Source organism: Apium graveolens, chromosome 8, assembly GCF_009905375.1.
Source record: "Apium graveolens cultivar Ventura chromosome 8, ASM990537v1, whole genome shotgun sequence".
In the NCBI taxonomy this organism is placed as follows: domain Eukaryota; kingdom Viridiplantae; phylum Streptophyta; class Magnoliopsida; order Apiales; family Apiaceae; genus Apium; species Apium graveolens.
In genome coordinates this window covers 244,876,628-244,903,039 of record NC_133654.1, presented here as the reverse complement: position 1 = coordinate 244,903,039, position 26,412 = coordinate 244,876,628, and the positions used below count along the sequence as shown (strand labels likewise).

At 38.6% G+C, this 26,412-nt stretch overlaps 2 non-coding genes across 2 annotated transcripts; both read left to right on the top strand.

Moving 5' to 3' along the window:
* Nucleotides 1-19,552: 19,552 nt before the first annotated feature.
* Nucleotides 19,553-19,659, top strand: LOC141682204 (small nucleolar RNA R71). Its single transcript, XR_012559605.1, has one exon. It is a non-coding gene; the product is annotated as a small nucleolar RNA R71 (small nucleolar RNA).
* Nucleotides 19,660-25,974: 6,315 nt separating this feature from the next.
* On the top strand, nt 25,975-26,081 carry LOC141681375 (small nucleolar RNA R71). Its single transcript, XR_012558814.1, has one exon. It is a non-coding gene; the product is annotated as a small nucleolar RNA R71 (small nucleolar RNA).
* Nucleotides 26,082-26,412: the final 331 nt, after the last annotated feature.

The window sequence follows — 26,412 nt, the reverse complement described above, 5'->3', positions numbered from 1 at the left end:
CTCTGAATGCAGTCCCTAGTGCCTGGGTGAGATCACGTGTAAACTAACTATGGATGTCATGCATCACATCCATCCTCCTCTCTAGACGCCTATACTGCGTCATGCTCATACCAACTCCAACATCAGCTTGTGCTTGCTCCTGCTCCTACTGCAATGGACCAGCCTCTTCACCCAACTGAGACCTCCAAGCAGCTCTGCTCGACTGAGCTACCCCAACAATTGGCCTCCCACCAGGCAGATGGTCAAAAGAATAACCAAGTCCCTTCAAATCAGGCTTGCCTCCATCCCACTCTTGCATCATCGCTAAAGTGGTGCTGTCAATCGGAGCACTCGGAATCTGGAGCTCCTCGTGTGTTGGCCAATAAACACCAACTGCCACAGACAACTTCATCACAACGGACGCATAGGGTATAGAACCCGTAGTACTCCCTCGCAAAAATCTCAAAATATCCTGGTAAATCACCATCCCAAGGTCCACATAATCACCCTGAAGAATCCCCCACAACAGCCGTGCACGCTCCACAGTCACATCATGCACATGAGAAGATGACATGATGTTAACACAAATAAACGCATTCCATGCATGAGCAAACCTATTCATGCTCGAAGCAGGGAATGTGGCATAATCAGTCGTTCCCCTCTTGAACTTCCAATGAGTCTCAGGCACACATAGAGTAGCAACAATCTAATCCAAATCAAAGTCCTCCGGAGTTTTATCGTTCCAGGTGTCCTGACCGGGCTTCCTCATAGGCTGATCAATCACCCTTCTTATCGTATCCGCACTGTACTCCACCATCATCCCCCTAACCACAGTGAAACCATTCTTCTCCGCCTTAGCATTAGCATAAAACTCACGAACAACACTCATGGGCACAGCAGCGGGTGCCTCGCAAAAAACAACCCAGCCCATCTCCAAGATTATCTCCAACAACCTACCATCCTTCCCCGATGACAGAAAACCCCGTTCCTTTACTATAAACTTCGAGAGAAGCCTCGTATACTCCGCTTCAGCCTCAGGAGTTGAAAACCTCACCTTACACCACCTGCACTCGAAGAATCAGTGGTGCTGCTGCTGACTTGAGTTCTTTGTCTCTTGGGTGCCATTGGGATTGAATAAGAGAGAATAAAAGATAAGTGTTTGAGAGAGAATTATGTTTGAGAATTTGAGAAGTGGTGGAGAAGTTTGTGTATAAGTGTATACATATATATAGGAGGTGAGAAGAGAATTAGATATGGAATAGAAGTGGGAATTGATTATGGGAATAGTGGGAATAATGGGTTTGATTGGAGAGGGAAATTTGGGATGTGGAAGAGCAAAATTTGGGTAGGAATTAATTTTTAAAAGAAGTTCCCGATTTTCTCTTTATTCCAGCTTTTATTTTTTTTTCGGACTCAGGGGGCAGCGCGGCCGCGCGCTACCTCAGCGTGGGCGCACCGTGCTTCTGTCTTTTCAGCGCGGCCGCCCCGCTAGGCAGCGTGGGCGTGCTATGTCTCTAAAAAATGGGCACGGCCGCCCCGCTTCCTCAGCGCGGGCGCGCCGTGCCACTGTACCTGTCCCAATTTTTTTTTATTTTTTTGATTTTTTTTGTGTTTTTCTCTTTTCTTTCTTCTTCCTCTAACTACTAATGTACAACAAACTTGGGTTGCCTCCCAAGAAGCACTTTGTTGTGTATATGTTGTGTACTTGATGATTTCATGAACAAAACACCTTAGTAGATTTTACTTAGTAAAATAATTTAGCACTCGACGGATAAAAATTATAGTCCCGACGGATAACTCATATAGTCCCGACGGATGATGACCTATTATCCATCGAGTGAGTAGCTTATGTAATAATGAGTCTGTAGCACATTTCTGCATATACCTTTCTATAGATTCTGTAGTAGCATATAAGTCATGTTGACTTTAACTAGATATGCAGAATAGGTTGATTAATTGTACATAGATGATGTCTTGTAATTCTGCATAAATAAAATGAAGTCAAGTGCCAAAATAGCTACCGACGGATGATTAACAAAGCCATCGACGGATGATCAAATGGCTATCAACGGATGATCAATATAGCAGTCGACATATGATCAATAAAGCCATCAACGGATGATCATAAACTTGACGGATGATCATGTACTCAATGGATAAAGAATTCAAATATCCGTTGACAGTGACAACATAGTCACATGCGTCGAAGTGTATGTAAATGGAATGAGGAAACCTATTAACTGGGTAATAGAGAACAAAGTAGCAAAGTATTAGACTCGATGGTTTTTATGATGATCCTGTCTTTTGTCTTTGTAATCTTGGTAATATATAAACCAAGAAGTAGCAAATAGAAACATAGATCTGGGAACACAACAAGAGAAACATTTGTAAGCAGAATTAATAGCATTTCTCTGTATTCTCAGTAGTTCAATATTTATAAGCAGCTGTGAGCATATTTGCACACAGGGTTCTCTCGATATATAATATATATATCTCTGGTGTAATCATTCAAATCGACCAGAAAGTTTTTAAAGACTCTTGTTTTTAATTACTTGTATTTTGATTCACTTAAGTTTTATTCCGTATTGTGCTAATCAATACACTTATATTTATATTTGAGTTAGAACATTTTATTTCAAGAAAAAGTTTCAAGAATTCCATTCAACCCCCCTTCTGTAATTCTTGTCATATTGTTAAGGGACTAATAATTGGTATCAAAGCAAGCTCTTAACTTACAAAGAGTTTAAAGATCAAAACAATACAGCAAGATGAACAAGAAGGATGTTGGAGTCAAGATTCCTTTTCTGGATAAAGATAATTACCATCATTGGAAGGTAAAGATGCATCTTCATATGCTTTCTCAAGATGAGGCCTATGTGGACTGCATAGAAAGAGGACCTCATGTTCCAATGAGAGCTGCAACAGGAAACGAGCCATCAGTCCCCAAGCCAAGGCATGAATGGTCTGATCCTGACATTGAACAAGTCAAGAAGGATAAAAAGGCCATGAATATCCTATTTAATGGAGTTGATGGAGATATGTTTGACAACATTATCAACTGCAAAACTGCCAAGGAAGTTTGGGATACAATACAGATCATCAGTGATGGCACTGATCAAGTTAGAGAAAACAAGATGCAACTCCTGATTCAGCAATATGAGCATTTCTGTAATGAAGAAAGTGAGTCTCTCACTGACATCTTTAGTAGGTTTCAGAAACTACTAAATGCTCTAAAGTTGCATGGAAGGGTCTATCAAACTAAAGATTCCAATCTGAAATTCCTTAGATCTCTTCCAAAGGAATGGAAACCAATGACAGTCTCATTAAGAAACTCACAAGATTATAAGGAGTTTACTTTAGAGAGACTGTATGGCATCCTGAAAACCTATGAGCTTGAAATAGAGCAGGATGAAAGGATGGAGAGAGGAAAGAAGAAAGGAGGATCCATTGCACTAGTTGCTGAGTTGGAAAAGGAGAAGAAAGTGAAGATGGAAGCTGTTGAATCAACTTCAAGGGTCTGTGAGAACAAGGGCAAGGGGTTTGCAATAGAAAGTGAAGATTCATTGAGCCTAGATGACATGGAGGACATTGATGAGCACCTAGCTTTTCTTTCTAGGAAATTTTCCAAGCTCAAGTTCAAGAAGAACTTTGGAGCAGCCAAGCCAAATAGAAACATGGTGGATAAATCAAAATTCAAATGTTTCAAATGTAGTTTGGAAGGTCATTTTGCCAGTGAGTGTAGGAAGTCAGATTCCAGTAAGAAAAAGTTTGAGTCTGTGGATTATAAGAAAAAATACTTTGATCTACTCAAGCAAAAGGAAAGGGCTTTTATTACACAAGAAAATGACTGGGCAGTAGATGGTGTGGATGAAGATGAAGATGTCAGCTATGTCAATCTAGCCCTAATGGCCAAGTCTGATGAGACAGAAACAAGTTCCTCAAGCAATCAGGTAACTACTACAAACCTTGCACATTTATCTAAAGCTGAGTGTAATGATGCCATTAATGACATGTCTACAGAGTTATATCATTTGCGTGTTACACTTAAGTCTCTTACTAAAGAAAATGCTAAAATCAAAGAAAACAATTTGTTTTTGAGTGAGAGGAATAATGTGCTTGAGTCTTAGTTTATTGATTTTGAGAAATTAAAAATTGAGTGTAAGATTGCCAAGGAGGAATTGACTGAGTCCTTGAAAAAGGAAGAAATTTTGAAGAAGCAGCTCGAGCGTGAACAAGAGGTGATTAAGGCATGGAAAACATCCAGGGATGTCCATGCTCAAATCACCAAAGTTCAAGGAATCGAGTCCTTCTGTGATGAAGCCTGGAAAAAGAACAAAAAGAAACTAGAATTTAATTTGGTAGATGGACTACTAACAGATGTAGACTTGACGGATGATGAGGATCATCCGTCGGATAACAAAAAGTGTTATCCATCGAATGATGAAAATCATCATCTGTCGGCTGTGAGCAAGTCCATCAGTAAAACCAAACTAGTTAAGCTGAATGAGAAGTATAGGTATGTTTCAAAGAACTTTGTTTTAGGAGAGTCGGGTCAAGTTAAGAAAGGGAAAAAGGCTAATGTTAGTCACATGACTGTCAAACAGTTAAGTGACAAACTTGAAAAGATTGAGGTAAAACCAGAGACTAAAAGGAAAAACAATAGGAATGGTAAAGTAGTGATTAACAAACACAATAGCTACACACCTGATAAATATGCTCCTAGAAAAATCTGTGTCAAGTGTGGTAGTGTAAATCATCTATCTGTTAATTACAAATCTGCCATGCCTACTTCCATGTCTGTGCAACCTCAATTTCCTATCATGAATGCCATTCCTCCCATGCCTGTTAATGCTATGCCTACACAGAACATGAATGCACAGATTGCTAATATGCCATTTGCACCTAATCCTTATTATGCTGCATATAGTATGCCACAAATGCCATTTAGCATGCCTTACTGGAATAACATGTTTACACATAGCATGCCATTTCCTGTTAGTCATAATATGCATGATAATTCTAATGCAATGAATGGTTTCAAAGGCCCAAATCAAATGACTAAGGATGAATCTGAAATTCCCAAGTCAAATGATATAAAGCCTAAGAAACAGAAAAAGAAAGCTAACAAGGCAGGACCCAAGGAAACTTGGGTACCAAAATCAACTTGATTTGATTTTGATGTGTGCAGGGAAACAGAAAGAATCTTTGGTACTTGGATAGTGGTTGTTCAAGACACATGACTGGTGATTCTACCCTGCTCACAGAGTTTAAGGAGAGAGCTGGCCCAAGTATTACTTTTGGAGATGACAACAAGGGTTATACTGTGGGATATGGCTTGATCTTAAAGGACAATATCATCATTGAGGAGGTTGCTTTAGTGGAAGGTCTCAAACACAATCTGTTGAGTATCAGCCAGCTTTGTGATAAAGGCAATTCAGTAACCTTCAACTCAGAAGCCTGTATTATGACTAATAAAAGAAGCAACAAAGTGGTTCTCACTAGTGTGAGAAAAGGAAATGTGTACCTAGCTGATTTTAACTCATTTAATGCAGAATCTGTAACTTGTCTTCTCAGTAAAGCAATTTAGGATGAAAGTTGGCTATGGCACAAGAAGCTATCCCACTTAAACTTCAAGACCATGAATGAGCTAGTAAAGAAAGAACTGGTCAGAGGCATTCCTCTAGTGGAGTTTTCTAAGAATGAACTATGTGATGCCTGCCAAAAGGGGAAGCAGATTAAAGCATCATTCAGGAAGAAACTTGTTTCAACAATTGAAGAGCCTTTGCAACTGCTTCACATGGATTTGTTTGGACCAGTCAATGTATTGTCCATCTCAAGGAAAAGATTTTGCCTTGTAATTGTAGATGATTTCTCAAAGTTCTCTTGGACATATTTCCTAAAGTCCAAAGATGAGGCTAGTGAAATCATCATCAATCACATAAGGCAAGTCAATAACCATCCTGATTTCAAGGTTAGAAGAATCAGGAGTGACAATGGAACTGAGTTCAAGAATTCTGTCATGAGAGCATTTTGTGAGGAAAATGGGATTCTGCATGAGTTTTCAGCAGCAAGCACTCCACAACAGAATGGAGTAGTGGAAAGGAAGAACATATCACTTATTGAAGCTGCAAGGACAATGCTTGAAGAATCTAAGTTACTAACATATTTCTGGGCTGAAGCTGTAAATACTGCATGTTACACTCAGAATATTTCTCTGGTTAATCAAGCAAGATGCATGACTCCCTATCAATTGTTCAAGAACAAGAAGCCAACTCTAAACTTTCTTCATGTCTTTGGCTGCAAATGCTATATTCTGAGAAATCAAACTGATCAAAATGGGAAGTTTGATGCTAAAGCGGATGAAGGAATTTTTGTTGGATATGTTGTTGGTAAAGCATATAGAGTCTACAATCTAAGAACCAACATTGTTGTGGAATCAATACATGTTGTGTTTAATGATAAAAAGATTGAAGGACTGAAAGATGGAGATTACCATGAGAGCCTCAAATTCGACAATATGGAGATGGTCAGTGATGACAGTGATGATGAAAGTGATCAAGAGAATGTATCTAAGGATAATGCAGATAAATCTACCACCAATGAAGCACAAAACTCAACATCTGTCGAGTTGCATAATGCTTCATCCATCGGAAGGCAATCTGTGTTATCCGTCGGGAGACAACCAGCTTCATCCGTCGGTACTCAAAATTCACCATCCGTCGGGTTATCAAAAGGAGCAGGAAGTCAAGATAGATCACCTATAGAAAGTTTCCCTTTCTCAAATCAAAGATCCACAAACTCAGGGGGAGTTTCTAACAATCAAAACTCAATCACACATCAAGACAACAATGAGGTCTCTTCATCTAGAGCTAATCTACCTCAACAAGGAAATGGACAAAAGATCACCCCTTTGAGTTTATCATTGGTGATGTTTCTTCTAGATTTCAAACAAGAAGAGCAACCCAGGAAAAATGTCTATACATCAGCTTTCTTTCCAAGGAAGAACCAAAGAAGGTAGAAGAAGCTTTGTTGGATCCTGATTGGATTTTAGCCATGCAGGAGGAGCTAAACTAATTTGAAAGGAATAATGTATGGAAGCTGGTACCCAAGCCTAAAGGAAAGAATCTAATAGACACCAAGTGGGTATTTAGAAACAAGATGGATGAAAATGGCATAGTTGTCAGGAATAAAGCTAGATTGGTTGCCAAAGGCTACTGTCAATAAGAAGGAATAGATTTTGATGAAACATTTGCTCCTGTTACAAGACTTGAAGCCATCAGAATCTTCTTAGCCTATGCAGCTCATGCCAATTTCAAAGTCTATCAAATGGATGTCAAAAGTGCCTTTCTGAATGGAGATTTGGAGGAAGAAGTTTATGTCAGTCAACCTCCTGGTTTTGAAGATCCAAATTTTCCAGAACATGTCTATTATCTTTTGAAAGCACTTTATGGACTGAAGCAAGCACCTAGAGCCTGGTATGACACTTTATCAAAGTTCCTTTTGGAAAATGACTTCACAAGAGGTACTGTAGATAAAACTTTATTTTTCAGAAATGTTAATGGCTCTAGTATACTTGTTCAAATTTATGTAGATGATATTATTTTTGGCTCTATAGATGAGAAACTTTGCAAAAAGTTTGCCAAATTGATGCAAAGTAAGTATGAAATGAGTATGATGGGAGAACTAACTTACTTTCTTGGTTTACAAGTTAAGCAAGTTAGTGATGGAATATTCTTTAGTCAAACTAAATATATTTTTTATCTTTTAAAGAAGTGGATTGCACATCTGCAAAAACTCCCATGGCCACTGCAACTAAGCTTGAATTAAACACTACTGAAAAGTTTGTGGATATTTCAAGTTATAGAGGCATGGTTGGCTTAATTCTGTACTTAACAGCTAGTAGGCCAGATATAATATTTGCTACATGTTTATGTGCTAGATTTCAGGCTGATCCTAGAGAATCTCACTTAATAGCTATTAAGAGAATTTTCAGATATCTCAAGGGAACACCAAACCTTGGCATTTGGTACCCTTGAGATTCTAGTTTTGATCTAACTGGTTATTCAGATGCAGATTATGCAGGTTGTAGAATTGATAGAAAGAGTACAACAGGAACCTGTCAATTTCTAGGAAACAAGCTTATGTCCTGGTTCAGTAAAAAGCAAAATTCAGTTTCTACTTCTACAGCTGAAGCTGAATATATTGCTGCTGGCAGTTGATGTGCACAGATTTTATGGATGAGAAATCAATTGCTAGACTATGGTTTGCAAGTTGAGAGGATTCCTATTTTCTGTGATAACACAAGTGCAATTGCCATCACTGAAAATCCATTACAACATTCAAGGACAAAGCACATAGATATCAAGTACCATTTCATAAGGGAACATGTAATGAATGGTACTGTGGAACTACATTTTGTTCCCAGTGAGAAGCAGCTTGCAGATATCTTTACCAAGCCACTGGATGAATCCATCTTTTCAAGGTTGGTAAGTGAGTTAGGTATGCTTAATTACTCTTAAATCAATCTGAGTTAATTTGCAAGTTGAAATGCAGCCAGAAATTTGATTGATTTTTCAGTCTTGGATGAAATTTTGGCTAAGTCAAAATTTACATCTCGACGGATGACCCTTATCCATCGAGTTTGATCATCCTTCGAAATACAATTTTCTAATAAAAATCAATTACTTTTCTGGAATATTTCATGTCTCGACGGATAACAGTTTATCCTCATCCGTCGAATTGTCTTAATCTCAGCCGTTAATTCCCTGTACATTATCCATCGAGTATACTTACAGTTTCTAAGCATAACACGACGGATAATGAGTGGAATTTTTACAGTTTATTTTTAAACGGCTATTTTAGGAAATTTCTATTGGTTACTTTATTTTACTTTATTATTTTTATCAGTTATTTTTGAGATAGTATAAAAGCTTATTTCATTGTAATTGCTTTTCTTTTATCATTCTCAATTCAACTGCTCTAATTTCATTCTCTCTCAAAGCACTTACTCTCTTTCTCTTCAAGCTTTCATTCTCTAACAATGGCACATGTTGTAAAGATTATGTCTCAAACTGGGTTCATTTATGAGAAGAACAATTTCACTGCATTAGTGAACAAGGGTATTCAGCAATCGGATGACTATCACAAGATGATGGACTTTGTGAAGAATTGCAAGCTCAATTATGCCATGCTGGAATCACCCACAATCTTCTGTGAAGTTGTTGAAGAGATGTGGACCACTGCTACCGACAACTCTACAGATAAGACCATTACTCTAACCATCAAAGGTAAAGAATTCTGTATAAATAGTGATGTGATAAAAGCATGTTTCAAAAGTCCTGATAACAATGTGACTTCACCGCATACTGACACTGATACAGTCAATATGCTCAATTCCATGCACTATGCACTTCCTACTTCTAAACTGAGTGATATTAGGAGAATGGGTCTTAGGAAAGAGTGGAGTTTCTTGTGTGATGTAGTTATAAAGGTTTTCTCAGGAAAGATCAGTAATTTTGATTCAGTGAATATTTTCATGCTTAACATGCTATACATGCTAGTTACAGATAAATTTTATAATTTCAGTGATCTTGTCTTGTTTGAGTTAGTTTTTAAATTAGGGGAGTTAAATAAAAGAGGTAAAAATGTGTATTATGCTAGATTTCTTATGTTATTAGCTAACCACCTCTGTGAAGAGATTGTGCTTGAGAACCCTAACAACAAACTGGATTGTTGGGTTCAAGAGAGAAGGCTCATTGCAGATTTGAACAGGGCCAATCATCACAAGGATGTGCCAATGTTCTACTTTCCTGTAATGCAAGCACCTCAGGTAAGTAAGGTAAGTTCATCCATCCCTACAACTATTCCAATCTCCACACTTTCTTTGAGTTCAAGAGTAGCTATGGAAACTATGCCAATGACCAAACAGTTGCCTACCAAAGCTGCCAAACCTACTATTATTTCAAAATCCAAATCAAAGAAAGCCCCCTCTGGTATCTCCCAAAAGATGCCAGTTGAAAAATCCACTAAAGCCAAAGAGGGGAGTGTGAAGGAGGGTAAGTTAGGTAAGGGAAGGGGTGAACATAAAAGAAACCCCAAGAATAAGGTTGGAGAGTTGAGTGAATCCCAGCCTAGCCACACTGCAGTTTCCCAACAAACTGCAGTGCTTAAAAAGGACAAAAGCTCATTTCTAGCTGCATCCTCCCAAAAGGATGTAGCTATTGAACAAAGCTCTCAACCAAGAGCACAGGCCAAGAGGGTTAGGGACACAAGCTCACCCCAAACTTATGCTAGAAAGAAGAAATCAAAAACCTCTGGGGATGCACAGGGTACACATACTGTGCAAACTAGTGCTAAAGACACGGTCACTGCACCTTCACAAATTCAGCTTGATGTGGCTCCAATAAATGTGGAGTCACAGCCAAAATCTCTAGTTATAGAAGCACCTCAAACACCATACTCACCAACAAATTCTCTGGATGTGGATATGATAAACACATCAATTCCTGATTCCCCTTCTTTAACTCTGTTGGGGAAGCCAAAATCTGATGCAGGTGAGCATCATCTTTTAGATGATTTGTTGGCTCATTTGCCAATTCTTTCAGGAACTGTTGTGTCATCTGTGCCTAAAATATCTTCAATCAGCACAGAGTCAACAATAGTTTCTATTCCCAGCTCATTCATTTCTACTCTCTCGACGGATATTGCTCATCCGTCGAGTAGTGATTGTATCCCGACGGATAAGCCTAACAGCAGTTATCCGTCGGATAGCAAAACCACTCACTCGATGGATATCACTCATCCGTCGAGTATCTCTGCACAGCTTCAAACTTTAATTATTTCAATTACAGAAGATTTAGTGGTTGTACAGTCACTCTTAGGATTGAGAGAGAATAGTGTTTTGAGTGAGAGTCTGGGTTGCTCCCAGGAAAAAGGAGAGGAAATGAGTGAAAATCTGCAATCCATTTCTTCAAGATTGGCAAAAGGGAGTGAGAGGAGTCCCACCTTAGTAGGTGAAGGTGAGGGTGTGAGGGTGGGGAGCCAGGGTGAGACCCTGATGCAACAAAAGAGAGAAAATGAGAGAAATACAGGTACTGGAGCAATAAGGATGGATGTCATTGCTAGTGAGTCAATGAATATCCAGGATGCAGACAGGGAAGGAAGATCTCAGCATCCTAAAGCTGTTATAGATTCTACTTCCCTTGATGCTAAGGCATTTACTCACCCTATTCTAGCTTATCAAATTCTAGCTGAACAAGGCAATGACAATGCAGAAAGGATGCTAAATCTGGTGCATACCACCCAGTCTATGCAAAGGGCTAAGGATGCCATCACAACGTTTCCTTCTACAGCTAGTGATGTGGACTATGAGACTGGGGGTTCAGCTGAATTCTTTGGAGATGGGAGTGGGGATAGTGAAGATGAAGCAATGGACATAGGGGGAGAAGTAGGCTCAAGCTCAAGGTCAGGTATACCATCATGGGCATTCTCAAAGAACTATGATGAGCATTACTTCAAGACAACCCTGATCCAGTTAATCAATCAGACAAATACTGCTCTTCAAACCACTACCAATGCAAGCACCAAGAAGCTCCTTCAGGCACATCTTGCTTCCCTGCAACTTCAGCAAATACAAGGCTTCCAGCATGCTAGAGATGTGAATTCTATGAAGGGTGATATTGAGGAGATGAAGAAGGTTATTTCAGACAGGATAGATTCTAAACTTCCAGAAGTTACAATGCTTGACATCAAGAGGCAATTAAGGAAAAATTCTGATCTGTCAACCAAGATAGATGCCTTGGATACAAGAATGTCAGCCATGGAAGCATCTTTGACTGCCATTCATCTCCATCAAGCCAAACAAACTGATCTACTTCAAAAACTGGTGGCAGCTCAAACCCCCTCCACAGCTCAACTTGATGATAACAAAAAGGGGGAGAAAGGACCAAGTGAAGGGGAGAAGCTTCAGATACAAATCCGTAAAGTAATTGTGCCTTCAATTACTATCTCAAAGCCACCAGTCATAGATGGTATAGATCTGATTCAAGCAGCAGCAGCCAACTTGAAAGTTGCTAAGAAGGAAAATTTGAGTTTGGTCAACTGGGAGAAGATTGATGAGGAGATACAGAAGAAGTTTGAACTTGTCAAGGAGCCAGTTAAGTCAGCCATCCATCACTCTCAAGTCAAGCAAATTAGTGTGAATGAGATGAGCATGAACTATCTGGAAAAAGGACAATCTTCCTGCATCAAGTCTCCAAAGGCTGAAATGATTCTTAAACCAAGGGAAAACTACTCTAAATCATCTTTGAAGAACCCCTTGGTCACTGTATATGAGACACCCAAGCCTGATAAGAAGAAGCTTCTGTCAAGATTAATTGCCTTTTATAAAGATCCAGCTGATTCAGCTTCTAAAAGGAGGATTTCTAAGATTTTCAGAAATGGGAAAGAAATTTGTGTGGTGGCTGGACACCCTCAATTTGCTCAAGCAAAGAGAGAAGAAAAAGCTAGATTGAAGCAGGAAAAGAAGCAGGCTGCTCTAGATGCTAAAAAGGCTAAACAGAAGAAAGAGCAGATTGCTATCTTGGCCAAGCTACATGCGGTAAATTCATCACAACAAATTCCCTCTCAACCATTTGAAGCTACTAAATCAAGGAAGCAAGTTGAAGAGCAGAAGAAATCTCCAAGAAAGAAAGAATTGGCTAAAAGAACTAAAAGGAGACTAGATATTGTTGACAAGGAATTGGAAGATCAATTTCCTAAGGAATCCACACCAGCTACAACTCAAGCAACAAAGCCCTCTGTGGTATTTGAAGACATAAGGGTGGTGGATCCCTATAGAAATATTCATGGTGAACCTATTGTGCCCAAGGATGAGCCAATAGAATGGGAGAATATGCCAATTCCAGACTTCAATCTACCAATCCTTAGCAAGCCAAAAAGGATAAGTCAAGAGCAGTCAAGAAAGTGAAGCTGTCACCTCTCAAATCCAAATCTATAGTCAAAGTTCAGCCCAAAGTCAATAGGGGAGACTATCTGTACTTGTGTGACATCAAAGAATTTTCTGATCTAAATCTCTATCTGGATGAACTAGATGAAGTAAGAGGTATTGATGCATACAGAAACCTACCTGAAAGGTTAGTGTTCAAGTACAAAGGAGGAAAGGAGATTCAGTGGCCACTTCACAGGATTCTTCAAGAGAGCCAAGCCGTACTGATTAAAGTTTATTCATCCTTCAAGAAGAACTTTGGATTCAATATCACTGCAAGAAGACTAGTATTGAAGAAGATTGAAGAACTAAGGAGTGTTAGAGCTAAAGATACACTCCCAAAGACTCTAATCATCCCATACACAGGGAGAAGAGTGCATCTAAGGCCCTACTGGTTGATGGAGTTCATAGATGACAAAGGTGTGAGAAGATTCTTCAGATTAGAAGACCAATTGAGCATCTCTAGCAATGAGACTCTTTTAAAAATGCAAGGAAAGCTAAATCTCTCAGAATCTGACGAACTGGAATTCCACAGGCAGCTCCAAAATCAGATTGAAGAAAACAACAGAAAGCTTGGAAGAAGATCCATACCTTCAAGGAACTAGATAAATCTGCTCAGGCTAGAGGAGCATCTTGAAAATGACTGTGAGCCAAACTTTGTACATTTTGTTAATTGAAGCACTCTTCAGTATTATCTACTTTCTTTTAAAGTTGTATGTTTAGGGTGTTTTGTTATCATCAAGTATCTCTTAATTTATGGCTACAATTCCAGTAGACATAAATTAGGGGAGATTGTTGTGTATATGTTGTGTACTTGATGATTTCATGAACAAAACACCTTAGTAGATTTTACTTAATGAAATAATGTAGCACTCGACGGATAAGAATTATAGTCCCGACGGATAACTCATATAGTCCCGACGGATGATGACCTATTATCCATCGAGTGAGTAGCTTATGTAATAATGAGTCTGTAGCACATTTCTGCATACACCTTTGTATAGATTCGGTAGTAGCATATAAGTCATGTTAACTTTAACTAGATATGCAGAATAGGTTGATTAATTGTACATAGATGATGTCTTGTAATTCTGCATAAATGAAATGAAGTCAAGTGCCAAAATAGCTACCGACAGATGATTAACAAAGCCATCGACGGATGATCAAATGGCTATCAACGAATGATCAATATAGCAGTCGACAGATGATCAATAAAGCCATCAACGGATGATCATAAACTCGATGGATGATCATGAACTCAATGGATAAAGAATTCAAATATCCGTTGACAGTGACAACATAGTCACATGCGTCGAAGTGTATGCAAATGGAATGAGGAAGCCTATTAACTGGGTAATAGAGAACAAAGTAGCAAAGTATTAGACTCGATGGTTTTTATGATGATCCTGTCTTTTGACTTTGTAATCTTGGTAATATATAAACCAAGAAGTAGCAAATAGAAACATAGATCTGGGAACACAACAAGAGAAACATTTGTAAGCAGAATTATTAGCATTTCTCTGTATTCTCAGTAGTTCAATATTTATAAGCAGTTGTGATCATATTTGCACACAGGATTCTCTCGATATATAATATATATATCTCTGGTGGAATCATTCAAATCCACCAGAAAGTTTTTAAAGACTCTTGTTTTTAATTACTTGTGTTTTGATTCACTTAAGTTTTATTCCGCATTGTGCTAATCAATACACTTATATTTATATTTGAGTTAGAACATTTTATTTCAAGAAAGAGTTTCAAGAATTCCATTCAACCCCCCTTCTGTAATTCTTGTCATATTGTTAAGGGACTAACACGCTTGCTTTACGTCGTTAGCTTGACATAGAAATACGAGATCAAACGGACAATAAAATGGCACTAACCACCTCATAGTTTGTCGTGTCACCATAGTAATGCTTCAACCTCTAACCATTTACCTTGAATGCTTGGCCCGGATCATTCTAAAAAATCTCCACCGCTCCATGTGGAAACACAGTTTTGACAACAAACGGCCCTGACCACCTTGACTTCAACTTTCCAGGAAAAAGACGGAGACGAGAGTTGAACAAAAGAACTTGTTTCCCAGGCACAAATGATTTGAGCAGTAGACCCCTATCGTGCCACCTCTTGACTTTCTCCTTATACATTTTATTGTTTTCATATGCTTGAAGTCGAAACTCGTCGATTTCATTCAATTGAAGCATCCTCTTCTTTCCAGCTACATCCAAATCAAGGTTCAACTTCTTCAAAGCCCAATACGCTTTATGCTTGAGCTCCACCGACAAATGACAGCCCTTACCATAAACCAACTGAAATGGCAACATTTCCAATGAAGTCTTGTATACTGTTCTATAAGCCCAAACAGCTTTATCAAGCTTCAAAGACCAATCTTTTCTTGATGGACACACAACCTTCTCCAAAATGCGTTTGATCTCTCTGTTAGATACCTCAGCTTGACCATTCATCTGAGGATGATAGTCCATAGCAATGCGATGATTCACATTATACCTTTGCATCATAGAAGTGAACTTGTAATTGCAAAAATGCGACCCCTCATCACTGATTATGAATCTTGGAGTTCCAAATCTTGTGAATATCTGCTTATGAAGAAAATTAAGCACTACATTCACATTGTTTGTTGGAAACGCCTTAACTTCAACCCATTTCGAGACATAATCAACCGCCAATAAGATATACTAATTGTTACAAGATGAGAAAAATGGCCCCATGAAGTCAATTCCCCAAACATCGAAGACTTCAACCTCGAGAAGCATATTAAGAGGCATCTCATCCCTCTTGGACATATTACCCACACGTTGACATCGATCACATTTCAAAATAAACTGATGAGCATCTTTAAACAAGGTTGGCCAAAAGAAATCTGCTTGAAGAATACGAGATGTTGTTTTTTCTCCACCATAATGTCCTCCATAAGCTGTTGAGTTGCAATCTCGCAAGATCCCCCCCATTTCGCTGTAAGGAATATATCTCCTGATGATTTGGTCAGCTCCTTGTCGAAAAAGAAATGGCTCATCCAACATATACCACTTCACTTCATGTAGAAACTTCTTCCTTTGAGCGCATGACAAGTCGGGAGGCATGATATTACTCATAAGGTAGTTCACAATGTCTGCAAACCAAGGTTCTTCCTCTTACACTCCAAACATCTGCTCATCAGGAAAAGACTCATTTATTAATGTCTTATCCAGTGAAGTTGCAATTGGATCCTCTAAACGCGAGAGATGATCATCGACTTGATTTTCAGTCCCTTTACTGTCCTTGATATCTAATTCAAACTCATGGAGTAAAAGAACCCATCTGATCAATCTAGGCTTCGAGTCCTTCTTTGAGACGAGATATTGAATTGCAGCATAATAAGTGAAAACTGTCACCTTCATCCCAACCAGATAAGATAGAAATTTCTCAAAAGCATAGACAATAACCAAAAGTTCTTTCTCCGTAGTAGTATAATTCAATTGAGCACCATTTAGGGTCTTCCTAGCATAGAAGACCACATGAAATATGTTGTTCTTTCTCTGCCCAAGAACTGCTTCAACTTCATAGTCACTTGCATCGCACATCATCTCAAACGGTTCATTCCAATCAGGTGCAGTTATGACAGGTGCCGTGATTAAACTCTTCTTTAGTGTCTCAAAAGCAACGAGGCACTCGTCATCAAACTTGAAAGGAACATCTTTCTCTAGAAAATTGCACAACGGTTTAGAAATTTTTGAGAAGTCCTTGATGAAACGCCTATAGAAACCCGCATGACCAAGAAAGCTGTGAATTCCCTTAACAAAAATTGGTGGAGGAAGATTTTCAATAACCCCCACCTTGGATTTATCCACCTCGGATTTATCCACCTCAAGACCCTTACTAGAGACCTTGTGCCCAAGAATAATGCCCTGTCGCACCATAAAGTGACATTTCTCCCAATTGAGAACCAAATTGGTCTCAACACACCTCTTGAGAACGTTGCCTAGATTCTACAAGTACTCATCAAATGAATCACCAAACACAGAGAAATCGTCCATGAACACCTCCACATTCTGAGCAATCATATCAAAGAAGATAGCCATCATGCATCTCTGAAATGTGGCCGATGCTCCATATAATCCTAAAGACACCCTTCTAAAGGCGAAAGTACCAAATGGACAAGTGAAAGTAGTCTTCTCCTGATCTTCTGGAGCAATGCAAATTTGATTATAGCCCGAATAGCCATCCAGAAGATAGTAGTATTCATGCCCAGCCAATCTGTCAAGCATCTGATCAATAAACGGCAGAGGAAAGTTATCTTTTCTCGTGGCCTTTTTCAACTTCCTGTAATCCATAGAAACTCTCTACCCCGTGACTGTTCGAGTAGGAATGAGCTCATTCTTCTCATTAGCAACCACAGTGATACCTCCTTTCTTTGGCACACACTGAACTGCACTCACCCAAGAACTTTCGGAAATGGGATAGCTGATCCCTGCATCTAGCCACTTAAGGATTTCCTTCCTCACAACCTCTTTTATGATCGGATTTAACCTTCTTTATTGCTCAATAGTAGGCTTCCTTCCTTCCTCTAGCAGAATTTTATGTATGCAATATGAAGGGCTGATTCCCTTGATATCTGCTATAGTCCAACCAATTTTTGATTTGAATTTTCTAAGAATTCTCAAAAGCTTATCCTCGTCGCTACCTGAAAGGTCAGATGCAATAATATCAGGAAAAGTAGATGCATCTCCTAAAAATGCATACCTCAAATGTTCAGGTAATGGCTTAAGCTCAAGAGTAGGATCTTCCTCAATAGATGGCTTGAGGCGCTTAGGAGCTTTGTTCAGCTCCTCCATTTCAAGAGATTCAAAAGGCATATCCATCTTCCTCTTTCAGGGAGAAGCATTCAAAAATTGTAACTGCTCATCCCCTTCATCATTTTCACTATCAGAATTCCCCAACAAGGCCTTTTCTAAGGCATCAGACCTTAGCAATCGATCGAGTTCAGAATTAACCATGGAATCGACCATCTCTACCTTCAAGTACTCATCATTTTCCGTAGGGAATTTCATGGCATTTAACACATTAAAAGTTACATCCTGATCCGTCACTCGCATGGTGAGCTCACCTTTCTGCACATCTATCAAGGTTCGGCCAGTAGCCAAGAAAGGTCTTCCCAAGATTATGGGAATCTTTTTATCCTCCTCAAAATTAAGAATTACAAAATCAGCATGAAAGATGAGTTTATCCACCTTGACCAAGACATCCTCTGATACCTAGAGGATATGTAATAGAACGGTCGGCCAACTGCAAAGTCATATAAGTAGGTTTTGGATCAGGCAAGTCCAACTTCTTGAAGATTGACAAGGGCATCAGATTGATGCTAGCTCCCAAGTCACATAGACACTTGTCAAATGACATCTTTCCAATTGTGCAAGGAATAGTGATGCTTCCAGGATCTTTAAGCTTCGGAGGCAATTTCTATTAAAGTATAGCACTGCATTCCTCCGTGAGAGCAACGTTCTCTAAGTCATCAAGCTTCACCTTCTTAGAGAGAATACCTTTCATGAAATTCGCGTAACTAGGCATTTGTTCAAGAGCTTCAACGAAAAGTATGTTGATGTGAAGTTTCTTGAACACCTCCAAAAACTTCATAAACTGCTTATCTAGATTTTTCTTCTACAGCCTTTTAGGAAAGGGAGGTGGAGGATAGATCTGTTTCTTCCCTGTATTACCCTCAGGAGGAGTGTGCTCAACAATAGTCTTCCTTGGTTCCACTTTTGCTTCCTTCTGCACTTCTTCTTCTTCAGCCTCAACTTCAGATTCTGGAGTCTTATCTTTTTCAGGCTTTGAAACCTTACTAGACCTCAATGTAATTGCCTTAACATACTCCTTAGCTTCCTTCTTGCCTGGCACTTCAGTATCGCTCGGAAGCGTGCCAGGTTGACGATTCAGTAATTTATTAGCAATTTGCCCAATCTGATTCTCCAAGGTCTTGATAGACACAGTTTGGCTCTTGCATATGAGCCTCATTTCTTCCAATTCAGATTTTTCGTTAGCTTGCGGTAACTACTGAAGTTGAAGTTGTTACCTAGAGGCATTTTGCAATTGCTGAAAACCATGAGGGTTATACTGCTTTGCTGTGTATGGCTGATAAGATTATTGCACCACATTCTAATTGTTACTTCAGCTGAAGTTAGGATGATTGCGGTTATTTGAATGATAAGTGGCTGGAGCTTGTTGTTGTGATCTCTAAAAGTTGCTCACAAATTGAGCTGATTCGCTAGAAATAGCGCACTGCTCAGTTTCATGTGCCCAACACTAGTGATTTGATTAAATCCATAATTAGCCAAAGAGTCCACTTTCATCGTCCAAGCCTGAAGTTGAGCAGCTATAGCAATGGTTGTATCCACTTCCAGAATTCTTGCTACCTTGCCTTGAAACATTCTTTGCATAGGATTCTGGTATTCATTAGCTGCCATTAGCTCAATCAACTCATAAGCTTCATTATAGCTTTTGGCCCGTAAGGCTCAACCAGTTGTTGCATCAAGCATAGGTCTATATTGTGCACCTAAACTATTGTAGAAACAATTTATAATCATCCAATCAGGCATGCCATGGTGCGGGCACTTCCTTAGCATCTCCTTGTATCGATCCCAAGCCTCACACAGAGATTCTCTAGTTTGCTGCGCAAACTGAGTAAGAGCATTCCTGATTGCAGCAGTCTTCGCCATAGGAAAAAATTTCATGAGAAAATTTTGAGCAAGATCCTCCTATTTGGTGATAGACCCTGGTGGTAGAGAATGTAACCAGCACTTTTCTTTATCCCTCAGAGAGAATGGGAAGAGTCGCAGCTTGATAGCATCTTCAGTCACCCCATTGAACTTGAAAGTGTCGCAGATCTCGATGATATCCCTGATGTGCATGTTGGGGTCTTCTGTAGGAGAACCCCCAAATTGAACTGAGTTCTGTATCATCTGAATCGTGCTCGACTTGGTCTCAAAAGTGTTAGGCGAGATGGCTGGTCTGATGATGCTCGACTGAATATCATTGATCTTAGGCTGAGAAAAGTCCATCAGAGCCTTAGGAATTTCTGCTAGATCTCTCATACTAAAGCTGGTTCCTCGACTTTCTCTTCTTCTTCTACTTTCTCTTCGTCCTCAAAAACTTCCCTTCGAATCACTACAGCTTCTTCCTCGGCTTGATCCAGAGTTCTCTTACGAGCCCGCGAACGCGTATGCATACACGCTTGCTAGAGTACCTGAAACACGATAAGGAAAATAGTAGGTAAGTAACAATGTCCGAGTCAATAAACTTTAACGATCACTGATGACAAACATATAAAGTAAAAGTTAACACCGAGTCCTCGGCAGCGGCGCCAAAAACTTGTTAGTCGCTAAACATGCGCTAATATTTTACGCAAGTATATGCGATCGCAAGTAATATAGAATTATTTCTAGTTCGTTCTCACAGAGACTAGTTTAGGTTAACTTGTGATTTATGCACTTATGCAACAATGATATGGCTATTATTCAATGCTAAGACGAATAACAATTTGGGTTCTGATTATATTACGATTAACTATTGAGAATTATACTAGAGAATATTAACTAAAGAGATTAAAGAGAGTTGAATAATATATGACATAAATATGGTATTCTAACTTCATTAAGTACTTCATTCAATAGCCTTTTCGTTCTTAACCTTAGCATGTAATGGGGATGACATAAATCAGATAACACAAAACTGATAAACGCCAACTTTCGTTGTACGAATACCATACTACCAGACATCCACAAAAGAGATAGAAGCTGAATAGACACCAATTAATTTGAGACCTTATATGTCAATAGAATTTGAAAATATAACGGTTTAATGCACAATTTATCTATCGTGATTACATAGGGCAAGTAAGATGGTTAAAATTACCTACGAATTATGCATAATAAGAACACATGAACCTATGCTAGCATGGCAAGTTCTAAACTCTTAAATTCACTGTCGCTATATTAAGAATTAACACGCTATATTATAAGTTCGCGACGCTCATAAGACGAATAAGAACTACCTATACTATGTTATCGTATAATTACAACACACTAAGGCATCGAAACAAATCAACTAAAGAATTCCATAAATGAATCTGTTAGAACCCCATGATAACGATTAGCCCATAATCGGACTCATCATCAATATGGGTTCTGATGAAAGCATGGTATAATAAACGTAGTCTTTATAAACAAATGATAATCAAAATACATAATCCAGAATAGTAGGTTCAACAAAACAAGAAACGAGCATCCAAGATTACAACATAGAACAAAGATTCACAAGAATAAACTAGACCTTCTTCGCCTGTGTTGAATTCTGCTATAGGTCTTCTTGTCGTCTTCTCCTCAAGCTCTTTATAAAAAATGTCTTTTTATTATCTTTAAATAGCACCCCAATTAATCCATACGCCCAGAAAAAACAGTCTTCTAATTGAAACAAGAAACCGGATTCCCGACCTGGCGCGGTCGCGCGCTTCACCAACGCGGGCGCGGTGACATTTGGTTTCTCTGGCGCGACCACACGCTAGCACAGCGCGGGCGCGCCGGTCTTCTGGAAAAACTGGAATTGCCTTCTTTTCTTGTTACAACAAGTTGGTCTTCACGAGCCTTTATTCCTTGGACACCATCCTAACACCATATTAGCATCAAATCAATGCTAATTCACCTGAATCCCGAATTAAAGCCTAAAATGCAAAAATACTAGAAAACACATTAAAACACCAACAACTTGAGTACAAATACACCAATTCAAAGCTTAATGAAGCGTTATAAAGTGTCATAAATGCCACTCAACAATGGTACTTTAGACAACGTCATCATTTCTACTACAATATTGAATACTTCATTCATTGTTCTTCACCGATGCTTGAATATATAAATGAACTCCTGTCAGCGAGTATAACTTCAAGACTGCATCTGTCTTCTTTAACCTCTTTCTATACCATGTCTTCAATTCTTCAGATTCTTATACTTCAAACACTGTCTATCTTTAATCAATGCCAATACACTGAAATCTTCTGGTAGCACTTATACACTAAATCTTCAACATTTCCGAAACCTGAAAGTCTTTAATCTTTATTCTTCACTGAGGCATGATCATATTAATGAACTTCTTTTATTGACTTGTAAACAGACTTCAATCCTTCTTCTAATCTTTTGATTCTTTGTATTTGCCTTGTCTTCATTCATCCTGATTTCTTGTGTAGTCGTAGTTTTATTAACCTGACTGTTCTAGTGTTGTTCTCGTGTTGAGTTATCACGTAACTGTTCATACAGCTATGCAGTCTCACCAATAACAGCCTACCAAATATTGGTTATTCAGGGAAATATGGAAGCAGAGAGGACTCATAATCTGGTACATACTACATCTTCAATGCTAAGAGCAAATAATGCAATCAACTCTCTTCCACCTAACTCTAGTGATGATTTCAAGAATGATTCTGGTGACTCTTAGGGTGATGAGTCAAATGGGGAAGATATTGATGTAACTGGCATGGACATAGGGGGAGATGAAGGCCCTAGTTCATCTACAGACATTCCAGCTTGGATGCTAACAAAGGATTGTGGTTATTATCATTTCAACTCCAAAATGTTTAAGCTAATTCATCAGACTCAATCAGCCATTCAAGCCACCACTAATGCTAGTACCAGATGTCTTCTAGAAGCCCATCTTGAATCTCTATAGCTCCACAAAATTTAGACTCTTAATCAAAATCAAGATGTGGATGAGCTCAAGAACACCATTGATGCAGTCAAGAAAGACCTTAATGAGAAAATAGAGATCAAGCTTCCTGAGTCAACATTGAAGGAAATTCAACGGAGACTTAAAAAGGAAAGTGATCTAAATAGGAAGGTTGAGGCATTGAGTTCAAGATTGACAATTGTTGAGAAATCAGTTGCCAAGATACTATCAAATCAAGCAGCTCAAACTCAACTACTTCAACAATTGGTGGCTGCTCAAACTTCAACCCCTAATTTACTTGATGATAACAAAAGGGGGAGAAGAATGTGCACATTCAAGTCAACAAGGTGATAATGCCAGCTATCACTATCTCTAATCCACCAGCTTTGAACAACATTGATTTAATCAATCTTGCAGCAGCTGAGCTCAAGATCAAAGAGCAAAGGAAAAAGGAAAAAGATTGATGACAGAACTACAAAGGTTTTTGGCTTAACTGCTACTCGGGATTAATCTATGAAGCATTTCACTCAGTTGAAGCCAATCACCATGGATGAAATGCAGCTAGGAAAAGGAAATAAGGGTGAACCCTCAATAAATAATGAGTTCAACAACGTTTTGGTGCTAAAGCCTAAACAAGCGAGTGTCACAATATCAACAAAGCACCCAATGTTGGTTGATTATTCTCCTCCTAGGCCAGATGAAGATAAACTGATGGGTGCGTCAATTGTAAGCTTCAAGATCACCAAAGATGCCATGTTAAGACCAAGAATTACAAGAATCTATAGATATGTCTGTTAGGGCAAAAATACGCGATAAATTACACGTAATTATACGCGTTCGCAAGAAGTAAAAGATATAAATCAGATTCGTTCCCACAAAGACACTTTTTGGTTAACTTAAGATTATGTACATATGCAACAATGGTATGAATATCGCTCAATACTAAGACAATAATAAGTTAAGATATTTATAACTAAGATTTAACTAACATCCAATTAACTAAGAGATTAAAAGTGATTGAATTAAGTATATGAGACAAACATGGGATTCTAACTTCATTAAATACTTCATTCAAAGCCATTGTTCTTAACCTTAGCATGCAATGATGATGACAACTAATTAGATAACACGAAACTAGTAAATGCCAACTTTCGTTGTACGAATACCCTACTACCAGACATCCACAAAAGAGATAGAAGCTGAATAGACACCAATTATGTTGAGACCCTATATGTCTATAGAATTTGACAACATAAAGGTTTAATGAACAAGTTATCTATCGTGATTACATAGGGCAAGTAAGATGGTTAAAATTACCTACGAATCATGCATAATAATTGCATGAACCTATGCTAGCATGGCAATTTCTAAATCTCTATATTCACTGTCGCTTCAATAGAGATTAACACGCTATCTTATATGTTAGCTACGCACATAAGATGAATAAGCACAACCAATACTAGGATATCAATCAATCACCACACACCAAGATATTGAAACAAATTAATTATAGAAATCCATAAGAAAATCCGTTAGAACCCCACGATAACTATTAGTTCATAACCGAAACTCCTCGTTACCATGGGTTCTAATGAAAGCATGATAAATAAACTAAGATAAACTAGGTCTAAAATAACTGAATAATAATAACAAAGTACGTTAACAAGAGTATTAGGTTCAACAACAAAGAAAACGAGCATCAAAGATTACAACTTAAGCAAATAATCACAAGTAAAAACAAGATCTTCTTCTCCTTCATTGTATTGTGCTATTAGGTCTTCTTGATGTTATCTCCTTGCTCTCTGTTATGAAAAACGTCTTTTAAAAGTCTTTAAATACCAGCCCAACAGATCAGGAGTCCAGCAAATCAAACTTAGATTGGAATCAGGATTCTAAAATCCCGACCCAGTGCGGCCGCCCCCATACCAGCGCGGGCGCGCTTGCCCTCTGACAAATGGGCGCGGCCGCTCCCAAGACTGGCGCGGCCGCCTTGACCTTTGGGAAAAAAACTAATTTTTCTTGTTTTCTTGACTTTAATTGCTGGTTTCTTTCGCGTAATCGACCGAAGCTCCATCCTAACACCCCTTTAAGCATAAAACATGCAAGATCCATTTCTTCTTCCGATTATGCCCTAAAATGCAAACCACTACGAAAACACATAAAAAACAAACAACTTGAGTACAAAATACCAATTCGAGCCTTTACGAAGCATTCTAAGTGGATATAAATTCCACTTAACACACCCCCAAACTTGAATCGATGCTTGTCCTCAAGCTTAACAGACTCTAAAATAAGAAATAAAATGCATGAATGTAACTAACATGAATGCAATTATCACCTCGAATTAACTAAACCAATCAATAAGCAACATCTCAATGAATGCAATTATTCGCACAAAGTTCAACCAAATCCCTCAAAATAACTCACAAGCCAAAAATGTGCGTGTGTACAATTGCTTAACAAATATACTATCGAAACTAGATCAATAATCATAACTCACCTCTCGACAAGAAAATCACAAGGTTATGAACAGAATAAACGATAAACACAAAATGACTGACAACACTACATTTTTATCAGAGTTATACAAGGATTCTTGCTTTTATTGATAACACATAACAAACACAAATATGCTTATTTGATCGTACAATGAGTGAGATCCATAAAATAATACCCATGTAGCGAGAGTTAGGTTAGCGGATCCAAGACTATAAAAGTCTTAGGTCACTAGGCACAAAGTCCCCTAGAACTTAATAACTCGAGTATTAAAGAGCCCACTCGTAATCAATTATGCATACTACATATTTTTTTTTCTTTTTTCTTTCTTTTTTCTTTCTTTTTTTCTTTCTTTTTCTTTTTTTTCTTTTTTTCTTTTTCTGAACATGTGTGTTTCGCTCCTTCTCGCTCAACCCTAGACTACTCATATAAATATAAGATGCCTACTAGCCATTTGACGCCTAGGCAGAACTAGCATTGAAATCCAATATTTTTCCCCAATTTTAAAAATCCATGTTGTTTTGCCACTAAGAGAATATCATAAGTTCTAAATATAAACAAGTGATTAAACCTCGACAAACAAACAAGCCATGATCATGATCTAGCACTCCAACAACCTATAAGACTTAATGAAAATTTTCTTGTTTCTAGCATGTAACTCAATTCGTTAGGACTTCACATTCCTCTATACGACATCACTACACTCGAATCAATATCATAAATTAATCAGAAAAATAACCTAAGGGATCATGATATATTGTGCACCTAAACCATTGTAGAAACAGTTTATAATCATTCAATCAGGCATGTCATGGTGTGGGCACTTCCTTAGAATCTCCTTGTCTTGATCCCAAGCCTCACACAGAGATTCTCTAGTTTGCTGCGCAAACTGAGTAAGAGCATTCCGGATTGCAGCAGTCTTCGCCATAGGAAAGAATTTAGTGAGAAACTATTGAGCAAGATCCTCCCATTTGGTGATAGACCCTGGTGGTAGAGAATGTAACCATCACTTTGCTTTATCCCTCAGAGAGAATGGGAAGAGTCGCAGCTTGATAGCATCTTCAGTCACCCCATTGAACTTAAAAGTGTCGCAGATCTCGATGAAATCCCCGATGTGCATGTTGGGGTCTTCTGTAGGAGAACCCCCAAACTGAACTGAGTTCTGTATCATCTGAATCATGCTCGACTTGATCTCAAAAGTGTTAGCCAAGATGGCTGGTCTGATGATGCTCGACTGAATACCA